Genomic DNA, 16,908 nt, shown 5'->3' on the forward strand with positions numbered 1-16,908 from the left:
TCTAATATGATGTTCTCACAGATCTAAAATAAACCCTCTACCTGTGAAGTCCACCTTTGTCTCAATGTATACTGTCTGGGTTGTATTATTGATACAATGATTACACGATGCTGTAACAAACTTGCATAAACCACAAACTTTGGGGAACTTGGGGAACTTGGTCAGTGCAAAAAAGTGTATTGAAAAGAAAAGCATAAAGCAAACAAGGCTATTTACAGGGGGTACCAGTACCAAGTCAATGTGCGGGGGTAGAGGTTAGTTGAGGTAATTTGTAAAGTGAGTATGCATAGATAGAAAAACAGTGAGTAGCAGCAGTATAAAAACAAAGGAGGGGGCGGTCAATGTAATTAGTCGTGGCCATTTGATTAGTTGTTCAGCAGTCTTATGGCTTGGGTGTAGAAGCTGTTAAGGAGCATTTTATGTCCTAGACTTGGCGCACCAGTACCGCTTGCCGTGTGGTAGCAGAGAAAACACTCTAAAACTTGGGTGACTGGAGTCTTTGACAATTTTTTGGGCTTCCTCTGACACCTCCTAGTATCCTGGATTTCAGGAAGCTTGGCCCCATGCCAAGTCTCCTGAGGTGGATTAGGCTTGTCGTGCCCTCTTCACGACTGTCTTAGTGTGTTTGGACCATGATAGTTTGTTGGTGATGTGGACACCAAAGAACTTGAAGCTCTCAACCTGCTCCACTGCAGCCCCATCGATGAGAATGGGGACCTGTTCTGCCCTCCTCTACCTATAAATCAAATCAAATCAAATGTATTTATATAGCTCAAAGTGCTGTACAGAAACCCAGCCTAAAACCCTAAACAGCAAGCAATGCAGGTGTAGAAGCACAGTGGCTAGGAAAAACTCCCTAGAAAGGCCAAAACCTAGGAAGAAACCTTGAGAGGAACCAGGCTATGTGGGGTGGCCAGTCCTCTTCTGGCTGTGCTGAGTGGAGATTATAACAGAACATGGCCAAGATGTTCAAATGTTCATAAATTACCATAAATACTGGAGGCTGAGACAGGAGGGGTCCACAATTAGCTCCTTGGTCTTACTCACATTGAGAGAGAGATTGTTGTCCTGGCACCACACTGCCAGGTCTCTGACCTCCTCTCCATAGGCTGTCTCATCGTTGTTGGTGATCAGGCCTACCACAGTTGTGTCGTCGGCAAGCTTAATGATGGTGTTGGAGTCATGTTTGGCCACACAGTCATGTGTGAACAGGGAGTACAGGAGGGGACTAAGCACTTCATGGCTACCGACATGAGTGCTATGGGGCGGTAATCATTTAGACAGGTTACCTTCACTTTCTTGGGAACAGAGACTATGCTGGTCTGTTTGAATCATGTAGGTATTACAGACTCGGCCAGAGAGAGGTTGAAAATGTCAGTGAAGACACTTGCCAGTTGGTCCGCGCATACTTTTAGTACACTTCCTGGTAATCTGTCTGGCCCCACGGCTTTGTGAATGTTGACCTGTTTAAATGTCTCGCTTACATCGGCTATGGAGAGCTTGAGCACACAGTCGTCCGGAACAGCTGGTTCTCTCATGCATGCTTCAGTGTTGCTTGCCTCGAAGCGAGCATAAAAGGCATTTAGCTCGTCTGGTAAGCTCGCATCACTGGGCAGCTCACGGCTGGGTTTCCCTTGGTAGTCTGTAATAGTTTTCAAGCCCTGCCACATCTGACGAGCATCAGAGCCAGTGTAGTAGGATTCAATCTTAGTCATGTATTGACGCGTTGCCTGTTTGATGGTTCATCTGAGGGCATAACGGGATTTCTTTCAAGCATCCGGATTAGTGTCCTGCTCTTTTAAAGCGCCAGCTCTAGCCTTTAGCTCGGTGTGGATGTTGCCTGTAATCCATGGCTTCTGATAAAGTGCATTGATGTCATTCATGCACTTATTGATGAAGCCAGTGACTGGGGTGGTATATTCCTCAATGCCATTATATGAATCCCGGAACGTTTTCCAGCCTGTGCTATAAAAACAGTCCTGTAACGTAGCATCTGCGTCATCTGACCACTTCCGTATTGAGCAGGTCACTGGTACTTCCTGCTTTAGTTTTTGCTTGTCAGCAGGAATCCGGAGAATAGAATTATGGTCAGATTTGCCAAATGGAAGGTGGGGGGAGAGCTTTGCATGCGTCTCTGTGTGTGGAGTAAAGGTGGTCTAAAGTGTTTTTTTCCTCTGTTAGCACGTGACTTGCTGGTAGAAATTAGGTAAAATGATTTAAGTTTGCCTGCATTAAAGTCCCCGGCCACTAGGTGCGCTACGTCTGGATGAGCTTTTTCTTGTTTACTTATGGCCCTATACAGCTCGTTGAGGGCAGTCTTAGTGCCAGCATCAGTTTGTGGGGGTAAATAGAAGGCTATGAATAATATAGATGAGGTAGCCTTGGTAGATAGTGTGGTCTACAGGTTATCATGAGGTATTCTACCTCAGGCGAGCAATACCGCGAGACTTCTTTAATATTAGACACCGCGCAGCAGCAGTTATTGACAAATAGACACACACATCTGCCCTTCGTCATACCAGACGTAGCTGTTCTGTCCTGCCGAAACACGGAGAAGCCAGCCAGCTCTATTTAATCTGTGTCGTCGTTCAGCCCAGTCTCGGTGAAACATAAGATATTACAGTTTAGGGATATTCCCCTTCTCTTTTTTTTTCGCCTGAATGACATACCCAAATCTAACTGCCTGTAGCTCAGGCCCTGAAGCAAGGGTATGCATATTCTTGGAACCTTTTCGAAAGGAAACAGTTTTAAGTTTGTGGAAATGTGAATTAAATGTAGGAGAATATAACACAATAGATCTGGTAGAAGAAAATACAAAGAAAAAAACCAACCAGCCTTTTTCTACCACCATCTTTGGAATGTAAGAGAAAGGTCATAGTTCTAGCCATCACTCTGGTTGTAATTCTGATAGTGTCCACAAGATGGCAGCAGTGTATGTACAAAGTTTCAGATGCATAACTTGAAGAATGACTGACCTACAAGACTTTTAGAGTGAAGTCCCCAGGTACATTTGGATAATGATGAAGGAGATATTCACATTCAAATTCAAGTTTTCTGCAAGAATATCATCACATCTGTATACTTGGACTTTGATTTAGCATTCCAAGTATTAGTAGCCATATTATAAGTTCAACATTTGCAAAACAACCAGTTTTCATAACTTCATCTGAATATCCTTATAATTTTTGTCCAAAATGAAAAGGCATGCTGTTGTACAAGGTTAGTAGCTACATTTTACGACATACATGGTTTCCGTATATTCCCGTAAAGCCCAGCTCATAGGCTGTCTAACTAGCTTTGTTTGACCCCGATTGGTGCTTATTTAACAAAGATATAGTTGTTCAAGTGATGGCCACCCATGTCACCAGCGTGCCAGGAAGGCATCGCTCTCTGACCAAATATGGTGTCCTATGGGATATACTACACCCCTAATGAAATACTGACGCCTTATTACCTTCTAGGATCTCTGAGGAATGGATACAAACGTGATTTGACTAGTTCAACATTTCGGCTGAGATTTTCACAGATTCCTTTCTTTGCTAATTGAACAAGTGGAAATACAAATTGATTGATTATGCATGCTATATCAAGCTTTTTAGGATATGAAACAGGATTTTATATAACAAAATGACACTTAATGAAATCTCTGGGACCCTTTGGATGATAAATCAGAGCAAGATTTCAGAATGTAAGTACACATTTCACCTTCAGAGGCGAATTTATAAAATCTATCACGTTGAAAAAAGTGTTTTGTTGTTATGAGCTCTCCTCAAACAATAGCATGGCATTTTATGACAGTAATAGCTACTGTAATTTGGACAGTGCAGTTATATTACCAAGAATTTAAGCTTTCAGCCGATATAAGATACTTATATGTACCGACATTTGTTGTTTCTCTAAAATCTGCAATCTTAACGTGCTGCATGATTTACAACTGTCCTGTTGACGGAACGCCAATCCTTAAGAAGTCCCGTTGATAAGATAGTCTTAATCGTAGAGTTTGTTTTCCAATGATTGCGCGTTGACCAATAATACCGAGGGTAGTGGTGGTCTACCTACTCGTCGGCAAATTCTTACAAGGCACCCCGTCCACCTCCCCCTTTTTCTCCATCTTTTCTTCACGCTGATGACGGGGATTTGGGCCTTGTCTCGACAAAGCAGTATATCCTTTGCGTCGGACTCTTTATAGAAAAAATCTTTATCCAGTTCGCAGTGAGTAAACATTGTTGTCCAGAAGCTCTTTTCAGTCATAAGAGATGGTAGCAGCAACATTATGTACATTATGTACATAGCACAGTTGGTTAGGAGCCTGTAAAATGGCAGCCCTCCGGAGCCATTATATGAGGGAGTTCAAGCAAAAGAATAATGATTCAAACATCAACAAATGAATAGTCCTGTTAGAGCCAACAGTCCAAAGAGCAAACCAACATGAGCAAACAACATGTTTTAATGAAAACGTTAGTACCACCAGAACCTCTGGTTGATTCTTTGAATGGGAGTCTATGTCAAAGGAAATATATAATCCAAAGAAGAGAAAAATACAAAAAGTTAATCCCAATGCAATCCCAATGGAAATGAATAGCGAGCGCTGAACTATTCAATGTCAATCCAAATGGCTGGGTCAAAATAACTCAGCACTGGGTAGCCAAATAACCCAAATTGGCTTGTTTTTAACCCAGCATTTTTAGAATGTACAAAATGGTGGGTTAAGAACAACCCAATTTGGGTTATTCGGTAACCCAGCGCTGTGTAAATATTAGACAACACACATGCAGGGTTATTTGCACCCAGCCAGTTAGGATGCATGAATAACCCAACATGTTGGGTTGTTTTGGATTACCCAAACATGGGTTAATTTTACCATCAATTGGGTTTTCCCAGTTGCAGTCTTTTTTAAGGTAATCCATATATTATGTTCAGGAGGCGTGGCTTATTAGGGGTGTGGTTTTCAGATAGTTGTTTTTGGCCATCTGTAAAGAGTAAATGTCATTCCTGTTCATCATGTTAAGTTTGTACACTGAAAATATAAATGTTCCTTGAATACAATGCATTCAGAAAGTATTCAGACCCCTTCCCCTTTTCCACATTTTGTTAAGTTATAGCTTTATTCTAAAATGGATTAAATAAATAAAACATATTTATCAATCTACACAATATCCCATAATGACAAAGCAAAAATAGTTTTTTAGACATTTTGGCAAATTTATAAAAAATAAAAAACAGATACCTATTTACATAAATATTCAGACCCTTTGCTATGAGACTTGAACTTGAGCTCAGGTGCATCCTGTTTCCATTGATCATCCTTGAGATGTTTCTACAACTTAACTGGTGTCCACCTGTGATAGATTAAATTGATTGGACATGATTTGGAAAGGCACACACCTGTCTATATAAGGTCCCACAGTTGACAGTGCATGTCAGAGCAAAAACAATGAGGTCGAAGGAATTGTCCATGGAACTCCGAGACAGGATTGTGTAGAGACACAGATCTGGGGAAGGGTCCCAAAAAATGTCTGCAGCATTGAAGGTCCCCAAGAACACAATGGCCTCCATCATTCTTAAATGGAAGAAGTTTGGAACCACCAAGATAGTTTTTTCCCCTCATCAATCTACACACAATACATAATTTTTGGAGGTATGGTAACTAAGCTCACCTCCTCCTTTATCTCAACTACTTTGTGTATTTTTTTCACTTGTTTTATCTCGAGCTCCATATCCACTGCCCGACCACCTTCTTACTCCTTCTTCATTGTTCACCTCCTCAATCCCTGCACTATCGCCCTCCTCTGTCTCCACTGTGCAACATTTTAGAATGCTATTTATCCATCGAAAATGTGCCGCAGCATGCTGGCTTTCACGACTTGTTTCTTACATTTATGCACAACATTTGAAAGAAATAAGCTTTTTGTGCATATGGAACTTTTCTTGGATCTTTTATTTCAGCTCAGAAAACATGAGACCAACACTTTATATGTTGTGTTAAGAGTTGTGTTCTGTATATTACCATCTTTCTCTGAATATTCAGGTTTTCCACCTAGTCAGGAGGAATTGTGCTGGCCATGGCTATTATAACACTGGTGTCAGAGAGGGGTCCATCAGCGTGGTCAGCATTCTAGTGAAATGTGAATCAAATGGCCAATTGGTTGCGTCTCAATGGCATCCCTATAGTACACTACTTTTGACCAGAACCGTAGGGAATAGGATTCCATTTGGTACGCTTCCCATTTGGGTCAAGGGTCATGATATAGGCTGAAATGTGAAAATACTTTGCATTAAATCTACTGAGGTCACAAGATTGATAATTTGATTAGCCTTATTACTGACCTTAGAATCCATAGATTGTTCAAGCACATTGCTTTAACCTTTTACTGCAGTGGGCTAAAACCAGCACTGTGACGCAGGGTGTTTCTTGGAAGTCTTAAACAAATCTACTTTGAAACAAAAGTATACACCTCACACATATTTATGGGCATTAAAAAAATCAGTACCATGTCAGATATAAAGTTGAAATGTATTAAATTGAGTTTGCATACCAATATTATATATATAATATTATATATATAAATACACAAATCACAGAACACTGAAATGTAACAATACCACTTGACATAGAAACAATAATGTTTTTATATATTTTTTAAATAATGTTTATTAATTATGAAATTATTAATAATATTATTAACTTTCCCCCCATGAGGCTGCAAGGTAATTTGACTGCAGGAAAGGGCTCTCAAGTGTAACTCATTCTTAGCTCCAATAAATAACTACTTCGACATTCACTGAAACCAGATATAGGTATAATTCACAATTTCGTTGTGACAGAAAAAGCATAAACTTGGGCACAATTAATGCAGAAAATGCACCATTACGACAGCGAGAAGATTTATACCACAGAGTTTTCCCACCAGCCAGATGCAAAACATTTGCTGTTTTATTTCCCCAGAGATTTCACAGAGCAACAGTGTATCTGATATTCTCTAAAATGACTATGATATCCCAGATATGGCTCTTTTTGGTGCCTGACTCCTTTGTGTTCTCTCACAAAGTTGTGCCATTGATATTTGTGGTGTTATGATGTATTTCAGGTTAACTTATAGATTTTAGTTTTGTTTCTGGATCATTCCAGTGTGTGTGTGTGTGTGTGTGTGTGTGTGTGTGTGTGTGTGAGTGAGTGAGAGAAAATGAGTCCTGAACATTCACAAAATAAATACTGAGGCTATCCAAGCCCATTCAGTTGCAATGATTTGGTCAAGGGCCGCAGTCAGTCATTCAGTCATCACTGGCTGATCTTTTGATAGGACATGATGTCAAATGTAAAAATCCTTCTGGCTCAGTGAATGGGGAAGTGCTAGGCAAGGGGTCTGATGCTTGGTTGGGAGGATAGTTCCAAAGTGGATGCTTGGAGGAGTTCTAGAAATTGAACTCATGCAACTAACAGCAGCCATAACGACATTAACCCTTGGGATGGAACAACTCACATAGGCCTACAGTTTGTGATGTTGTATGTAGTACTCCCTATAGTTTAGTAATTAAACCACAAACTAAATGTTTTATTGTATTTTGCACACTGTAGAATTTTTTTATTTAACATGTCAAGTGTTTTCATTTTTCTATATTATCCACACTTTAAGGTTTACATTCAGAATACTTACAAAAAGGCATACAAACAGTATCCTACCATATTCTTACAGGCTATTCATTGGCATATATGTCAATATATTTGGGCATTTCTTTAGGCCTATAGCCTATTATTTGCAACCACAAAGGTGCTAGTCGTCTTCCATTCATCCTGCGGTTTTCAAATTGCGCTGGGAATAATATATAAATGTATCAATCACTCCGTTGAACTAGCCTACATCCCTAGTTCTTTCAAACCTGCTTCCTCAGCGCGTCAATCTGTTCATTATATTCTGTCGGCCGATTTCTCCCCTGCCCTGCATCGGGGACTTGGGAATGGCAGCCAATCGGAGGCCCAGTCCCTTTTATTTCAGCTACGGACATCCACACAGAGAAGTGATGCTGCCTGCGCGAAACAGTGAAGCGCAGTTGAGGAACAGCCTTGAAGCGCTTTTGGAACTGCTGCAGTGAACGAACGGATACACTTCGCCCTCATCTCAGCACTCGCCACTTCGCTATCGTAGGATTTCTCAAACAGAAAAATAACTTCCGTGGAAGGTGAGTGAAGCGATCAAATCAACTTTTTAAAAAATATATATACAGTGCTATTTCGCTTTGTGTTTTCTGGCAGAATGAAAGGTGTTCCCGATAAAGAAGGCGATGGTTTGAAAACTGCCGAGTCGAGTGTCCATTAAGACCTAGAGGTTATTGGTGTATTTATTGAACGCATGAATTGATTTCCAGGTACGGTTGTATGTTCAATACTTCCGACTACAGACCTATATACTGATCTAGGTGATTCATAAATGAGGGTCAGTATAGGCGACTTAACTTTAGCCTGCCACACATCACTGGAAGTTGCTTGAAATATCACTCGATGTGCAATGCATTCGACATCACTGACCACTATTGTCCTCTGCGTCAACTTTTGGGTTTCATTTATTGTAGACCACAATGTTGGATAATGTTCTGTCTCAGCTGCAACGTGGGACACATTTGTGTTCATTAATTTGACTGCTTCAGATCAGATGTACAGTAGAGTACGGTAGCACTGTGATGGCACCACAAGTCAACACATCATGTGGAGTGATAAACGTATGACAATGTAATTGTTTACATTTTCTTTTGTATGCATTATTCGTTGTTTATTGGTGCTATATGAAATGCTCGCCTTCCTCTTTATACTTTCCCACTGGTTAAGCTACGGGTATCGATGCAGGTAAAGGCTACTGTAGAATAGGTTACATGCGCTGATGAAAATAGAAAATTCTCTGTCTGTACAGTTGCACTTTGAGTGACGCGGTGTAGCATAGCGCACGTGCCAGGTCAAGATTATATGCTCCTGGAGTTGCCTGAAGTTTTCATATTCATTATATGTGTGGCTTTTGGAGTATTCATTTTGAAATGGTAAATTCGGGTACAGGTCTATGCTATTGATTTCCTTAACATTTTCGCATTCACACTCTAATTGCTTGCAGGATTTTGTTTGAGCACGAATTATTAGGTGAAGTTACCTAGTGCAATTTCATTGGATAGTATGGTTGTTTTCCTCCTGGGTTTGTTTTGGTGCCAAATTGGCCTATATCACAAACGTTGCTCCATAGCCTATGCCTTTGCTAATGCAGCATATACATATATTCCATGTTAGAAAATAGAAAATAGATTCTCAGGTCTAAGAAGCTTCAGGTGAGTGCTACTGGTCGCGTGCACTGCATTCTGGGAATCTGTCTATTCCTCAAAACAAAAACAAAAAAACGTATTATAAAAATACATCTTGGCTACTGTACCTTCCTCTAGCCTCCAGATTGCTTCATGCTGGTTATATTGCTCTAGCTCCCTAAGGCCTGCAGCGATATGCCTGGAGGAGGCCAAGAAGTTCTTAGGGGGAGTTGACTAACTACCAAGGGAATATGCTGCAAGAGTATCACTCTACAAATTACCAACAGAGACATGTGCAATAAGCAGATCATGCACTAAGTTATAATGGAGGCTTTGGAAATAAACAACATTTTACATTGACACATGCAAGGAGTTGGGTAATAGGCCTAATGCTGATGTGTTTTTCATAATTCACCCATCTGCATTTTAGAATTACTTATCACCATTTTGTTTGTGTAAGGCAGATGACAGAAATTTGCTAGTGTAAAATAACTTACTAGTGTGGCGAGACTGAGGCTTTTGCAACAGAACAGGTTGTATAGCTGAGTTTTTACATACGTTCTGGTTTGAAGTTGTAAGATGAGAGAGTAGCATAGTATCTGTGTCTGATCAAAGACATATGGAGAACACGGCAGGTACTGAATATTTAACGCTTCTACAAATAGGTTTCCCTTGGTGTGTGTGTGTGTGTGTGTGTGTGTACGCTGTATGTGTGTGTTTGGGTGTACATTGGATCACAGAGACAGACAGACATTCAATATTTCATCAATTAATTTCAATTCATCAATTCCCCCCCCCCCCAAAAAAAAATAATATATATTCTATATTCCACGGGTTATTTGCATAATCAGGGCGATTTTAAAGGCTGGATGTTGTTATGAGGTGAAGCTGATTGTCTGTCTTATCAATCGGCTCGTCTTTTCTCTCTCTGGTCTCTTGAGTGTTAGTGTGATGATGATGACATCACAGGATGTTGGTAAACCCGATGGCTGGGCTGTCTGATGACCAATGACCCAATGCTGATTACATTATCTCCGCTCCAGATGGACAGCGTCATTTTGATGTGTCCTGCTCCAGAATAATATTGAACCTTTCAAGTGCTCAGTCCTTCAAGCAGCAGCATCTGGACCTAATGAAATCACATCCCCATGCCCACTGACTGTCTCTACCACCGCACTATCCCTATGGGAATCTCCTCACAGCACAGAGACACAAAACAAATTTCATATTCTTCCTCTGTGTGTGTGTGTGTGTGTGTGTGTGTGTGTGTGTGTGTGTGTGTGTGTGTGTGTGTGTGTGTGTGTGTGTGCAGGGCACCTTGATTGTTTCTCTGCATTAGTCAAGGTCCATATATGTTGTGATTATCTCTGGTTGTATTGAAAGCAAAGGTATAGAGATTGAAAATTGTTAGTTAGAACATTCCTGGGATTATTAACTAAAATGGAGTATGGTCTCGCTGGAGAGTGTTAGAAGAATGGCCTTTAGTCTTTTGCCCACGTGAAAAACATGCCCCCTTGTGGACAGAAGAGACATGGAAACTAGGTGGTTATGACTGCTGTCGTCACCAAAACAAAGTATTTTGAAGTGTATGTGAGAACAATGACAACCTGGTAACTCTGTGCTAATGGTGTATCTTCATTCAGGAAGCTATGGTCAGAATGTTATTCTGCTTGTGTTCAGCTACAAAACAATCAAGACGTAGTGCTGACGTCCCATACATTTGAGAAGTCTGTTTTTGGTTATTCCCAGTGTTTGTGGAGGACAGTGTTCTTTACACAATGAAGGTCAGTAACTCTGGTTCCACGTCTCATTTACCCTAATTACAGGAGATGGAGAGGTAAAGATGGCTACCAGTAAAGCCACGGAAAGGCAATTTTTCTGACAAGGGTTTTTAGGAAATTTGCCAAAAGAATAGCATTAATGGAATTTACAGACAGCACCACACTCCATGAGGAAAAGGGCAAAAAACTCCATAATCTCTGATGCCTGTTGTTATGGCAAATGTCTCCATTTACATTTGCTTTGGAGGTTCTGTTGTTGCCACAGTAGAATCTGCTCGAATACGTTTTTAAAAAATGGGGCGTTTTCTGTGTGAGATTAGATCAACGACACCAGACCTCTCAGTTGTTAATTGGTAATTGTCTGTATTGCGTGTACAAAAGAAAAGCAACCAGACAGAAATAGACTGTACATGTCTATTGTACTATTCTTGAAATATGCAATAAATGTACAGTAGTTTCATAGCTGTTGTGTATGGTGGCCATGAACATGTACAGTCGTGGCCAAACGTTTTAAGAATGACACAAATATTAATTTTCACAAAGTCTGCTGCCTCAGTGTCTTTAGATATCTTTGTCAGATGTTACTATGGAATACTGAAGTACATTTCATAAGTGTCAATGGCTTTTTTTTACAATTACATGAAGTTGATGCAAAGAGTCAATATTTGCAGTGTTGACCCTTCTTTTTCAAGACCTCTGCAATCCGCCCTGGCATGCTGTCAATTAACTTCTGGGCCACATCCTGACTGATGGCAGCCCATTCTTGCATAATCAATGCTTGGAGTTTGTCAGAATTTGTGGGGTTTTGTTTGTCCACCCACCTCTTGAGGATTGACCACAAGTTCTCAATGGGATTAAGGTCTGGGGAGTTTCCTGGCCATGGACCCAAAATATCGATGTTTTGTTCCCCGAGCCACTTAGTTATCACTTTTGCCTTATGGCAAGGTGCTCCAAACTGTTCCTGGATAGTTGGGAGAAGTTGCTCTCGGAGGAAGTGTTGGTACCATTCTTTATTCATGGCTGTGTTCTTAGGCAAAATTGTGAGTGAGCTCACTCCCTTGGCTGAGAAGCTATCCCACACATGAATGGTCTCAGGATGCTTTACTGTTGGCATGACACAGGACTGATGGTAGCGCTCACCTTGTCTTCTCCGGACAAGCTTTTTTCCGGATGCCCCAAACAAGCGGAAAGCGGATTCATCAGAGAAAATGACTTTACCCCAGTCCTCATCAGTTGAATCCCTGTACCTTTTGCAGAATATCAGTCTCTCCCTGATGTTTTTCCTGGAGAGAAGTGGCTTCTTTGCTGCCCTTCTTGACACCAGGCCATCCTCCAAAACTCTTCACCTCACTGTGTGTGCAGATGCACTCACACCTGCCTGCTGCCATTCCTGAGCAAGCTCTGTACTGGTGGTGCCCCGATCCCGCAGTGGATCGGGGCACCACCAGGAACCAATCAAATATAATCAAATCAAATGTTATTTGTCACATACACATGGTTAGCAGATGTTAATACAAGTGTAGCGAAATGCTTGTGCTTCTAGTTCCGACAATGCACTGATAACCAACGAGTAACCTAACAATTTCAGTACAACTACATTATACACAGAAGTGTAAAGGGATGAAGAATATGTACATAAAAATATATGAATGAGTGATGGTACAGAACGGCGTAGGCAAGATGCAGTAGATGGTATCGAGTACAGTATATACATTTGAGATGAGTAATGTAGGGTATGTAAACATATAAAAGTGGCATTGTTTAAAGTGGCTAGTGATACATGTATTACATAAAGATGGCAAGATGCAGTAGATGGTATAGAGTACAGTATATACATATGAGATGAGTAATGTAGGGTATGTAAACATTATATTAAGTGGCATCGTTTAAAGTGGCTAGTGATACATTTTGTACATACATTTTTCCATTATTAAAGTGGCTGGAGTTGAGTCAGTATGTTGGCAGCAGCCACTCAATGTTAGTGGTGGCTGTTTAACAGTCTGATGGCCTTGAGATAGAAGCTGTTTTTCAGTCTCTCGGTCCCTGCTTTGATGCACCTGTACTGACCTCGCCTTCTGGATGATAGCGGGGTGAGCAGGCAGTGGCTCGGGTGGTTGTTGTCCTTGATGATCTTTATGACCTTCCTGTGACATCGGGTGGTGTAGGTGTCCTGGAGGGCAGGTAGTTTGCCCCCGGTGATGCGTTGTGCAGACCTCACTACCCTCTGGAGAGCCTTACAGTTGTGGGCGGAGCAGTTGCCACACCAGGCGGTGATACAGTCCGACAGGATGCTCTCGATTGTGCGTTCCTGGCGCTTGCTGGACTTTCTTAGGCGCCCTGAAGCCTTCTTCACAACAATTGAACCGCTCTCCTTGAAGTTCTTGATGATCCGATAAAAGGTTGATTTAGGTGCAATCTTACTGGCAGCAATATCCTTGCCAGTGAAGCCCTTTTTGTGCAAAGCAATGATGACGTCACGTGTTTCCTTGCAGGTAACCATGGATGACAGAGGAAGAACAATGATTCCAAGCACCACCCTCCTTTTGAAGCTTCCAGTCTGTTTTTCAAACTCAATCAGCATGAAAGAGTGATCTCCAGCCTTGTCCTCGTCAACACTCACACCTGTGTTAACGAGAGAATCACTGACATGATGTAGCTGGTCCTTTTGTGGCAGGGCTGAAATGCAGTGGAAATGTTTTTGGGGGATTCAGTTCATTTGCATGGCAAATGGGGACTTTGCAGTTCATCTGATCACCCTTCATAACATTCTGGAGTATATGCAAATTGCCATCATACAAACTGAGGCAGCAGACTCTGTGAAAATTCATATCTGTGTCATTCTCAAAACTTTTGGCCACGACTGAACTAACCAAAGTTAATGAATGGTGATGTATGTTTAACATTCGATCTGAATATCCTAATTATGCCCCCCCCCCACACACACACACATCAATACAATAGACATTATATTATGGATAATATAAATGCTCTACAAGTTTTTCTATTGCATTTGAAGAGCAACAATAACACATAGAAACAACTTGGAACTGTAATCTATTGTAACTGGATATCATATCATATCATATCATTACATACATGTACAGTGAGAGTGGAAATAGAACTTTCATGCTGAGATTAAAGTTGCTCTTTGAATTTTGACTGCTTTTGTTCTGAGAACATTTCCTTTCTCTTGAGTGTTCTGAAATTAATATGCAGTGTTCTTAACTGGTCAACCTGGTGCTTGCTGCTAATGAAAGGGACGATATTTTGTTGAAAGGGTAACTTTACACTACAGTGTGTAAAAGGCATCTATCGTGGTTCCTGGAAGTGCTGAAGTGTTGAGCTAAGGATGAGGAGATTTAAAATTAAATACATTTTTACCCCTTTTTCTCCCCAATTTCATGGTATCCAATAGTTTTTTAGTAGCTACTATCTTGTCTCATCGCTACAACTCCCGTACGGGCTCGGGAGAGACGAAGGTTGAAAGTCATGCGTCCTCTGATACACAACACACCCAAACCGCACTGCTTCTTAACACAGCGCGCATCCAAAGCCAGCCGCACCAATGTGTCGGAGGAAACACTGTACACCTTCAACCTCGGTTAGCTTGCACTGCGCCCGGCCCGCCACAGGAGTCGCTGGTGCGCGATGAGACAAGGATATCCCTACCGGCCAAGCCCTCCCTAACCCAGACGACGCTAGGCCAATTGTGGGTCGCCCCACGGACCTCCCGGTCGCGGCCGGTTACGACAGAGCCTGGGCGCGAACCCAGGGTCTCTGGTGGCACCAGCTGTGGGTTTGGTTGGGTTGTGTATCAGAGGATGCATGACTTTCAACCTTCGTCTCTCCCGAGCCCGTACGGGAGTTGTAGCGATGAGACAAGATAGTACAGCGCCCTTAACCACTGCTCCACCTTTGAGACACATTGTAACTCTAATGTTGTACAGTAGCCGTCTGACGTGGGTATGGTGACAGCTAGGTAGTAAAGAAGAAACAGTACAGGCTCAGCCATTAGACAGACATGGCGTACAAAGGCAGTCGATATTAAATCAGTAGGCTCATGTCTCTGGGTTGGGAGATTCTGTAATTGCTGCCAATGCAATCTGCCAACACGTTTCCCCCTTCCTCTCCATATGAATACGCTGCCTGGCTTCACCAATTACCGAGAAGCTGAAGGACAGCTAGCTTCAGAGCTTTAGGACTGACTCAGTAACAGCGGGGATCCTATGTGTCCCAATGTCACCCGCTCTATTTAGTGCACTACTTTTGACCATGGTACATAGGGCTCTGTTCAAAATAGTGCACTATTTAAGGAATGGGGTGACATTTGGGATGGGGCCTCTCTCTCATCCTCTGTCTGAGGAAGTAAGGGCTAATGGCAATTTAAGGGAACTGCCTTACCATCAGCTCCTGCAAGAGTTGGAGAGTTTAGCGGACATATTTGCATAACTGACATCACCACCCACTCCCTCGCAGTGAATGCATAGGCTCACTGAAATGCACACATGCGTCACGGATACGGACACACAGGCAGGTACACACTAGGGTAGGGCAATATTACGATAGAATTATCTATCGACAATGATTGACAGCCTATTTGAACTTGACTGGCTCTGCGCAGAAAATATAATTCTCTCTCTCTCTCTCTCAGGCTTCGATAGGCTATGAAAATGACTATATTAAGAGAGGACAATGAGGCAAATAAAGCAATCATTATCCAGTTCTGAAGATGCTTTGCTTCTATCCAGCCAATGATTTCTAACTCACTATGGCAAGACAGGCCGTTCCTCATCAGTTGACTGTCACTTTGCTCCATCATCTGGGCACCAAACAGACATAGACAGACACACAAAAACCTGCTGAAACTCCACCAGAAAAGTATATTATAAAATATTTGCCTGCACTTAGCCTCTGTCCAAGGTTTCAACAACATTATCTTTCATAATGATTCATGCAGCGATTTTGCGCTATTTTTAACCAAACAATTTGGTCAGTCAATAGCAGGCGATACTATCATATATCACAATGTTTTGTGAGCATATAATCACGATAGGATAAAGGTTGACACCGCCCTAGTACACACACTCACACACACACCATACCCCTCTGAAACACAGACACACCAGAGATTGCACGAAGCAAAAAGGTATAAGGTTCTCAACACGCTTCTCAGCACAATTTAACAAGATATGTTAATCACCCAGGAGGCAGCAGAGAGCCAGCCGGCCATAGTGCTCAGCAGACTGGGCACTGACTAGGGGAGAGAGATAGTGATTTACCACAAAGCCCTGTATACCATGGCACCATTTCAGAGTCTGGGAAGTCATATGATTGAGGCATGGCCATGAAAGCCCACAAACACAATAGCTAACTATTGCTTTCTCTTTTAACTTGAGGAAAAAGGCTTGGAAAGAGTAGGAATTGGGGTAAGAGGGATTTACGATGGCTAAAACCATACTCTGTTAGATACAGTTACTATACAGCTTACAATGCAGGTTTTAGCTAAAGGAGTGTTTTTGGACTTTTGTATATGATATGTGTGTGTTCTCTCAGTAGTACGATCTGTGTGTCTTAGCTGCGCTGAGAGCTATAAGGTGTGGAGTGATAGATGAAGAGTGTGAGTGAACAGCAGGACACACACACACACCATGGTTTCCTATAGGAAAATGTGGAGCCGGACATTGGACCGGCAGGATTTTCATTGATCAGACATTAGAATAATGTCCTGGACCCATATGCATTGGGTGCGTAACCTGATTAGGGTGTCCACCGAAGGTGCTCAGAATGACAGATGTCACATTTAGATTATGGTTATTCATCTTAACAGAACATGCAACTCGAGGATGCA

At 41.8% G+C, this 16,908-nt stretch overlaps 1 protein-coding gene across 1 annotated transcript in view; it reads left to right on the forward strand.

The window, feature by feature from the left end:
* Positions 1-8,035: 8,035 nt before the first annotated feature.
* Positions 8,036-16,908, forward strand: part of LOC110535568 (cadherin-6) — an 81,120-nt gene continuing 72,247 nt past the window's right edge. The window contains exon 1 of the mRNA XM_021620633.2: positions 8,036-8,178. The gene's annotated coding sequence lies outside the window, so the exon portion shown is untranslated. The remainder of the gene's footprint in view (positions 8,179-16,908) is intronic.

This window comes from Oncorhynchus mykiss, chromosome 11 (genome assembly GCF_013265735.2).
Source record: "Oncorhynchus mykiss isolate Arlee chromosome 11, USDA_OmykA_1.1, whole genome shotgun sequence".
Lineage (NCBI taxonomy): Eukaryota > Metazoa > Chordata > Actinopteri > Salmoniformes > Salmonidae > Oncorhynchus > Oncorhynchus mykiss.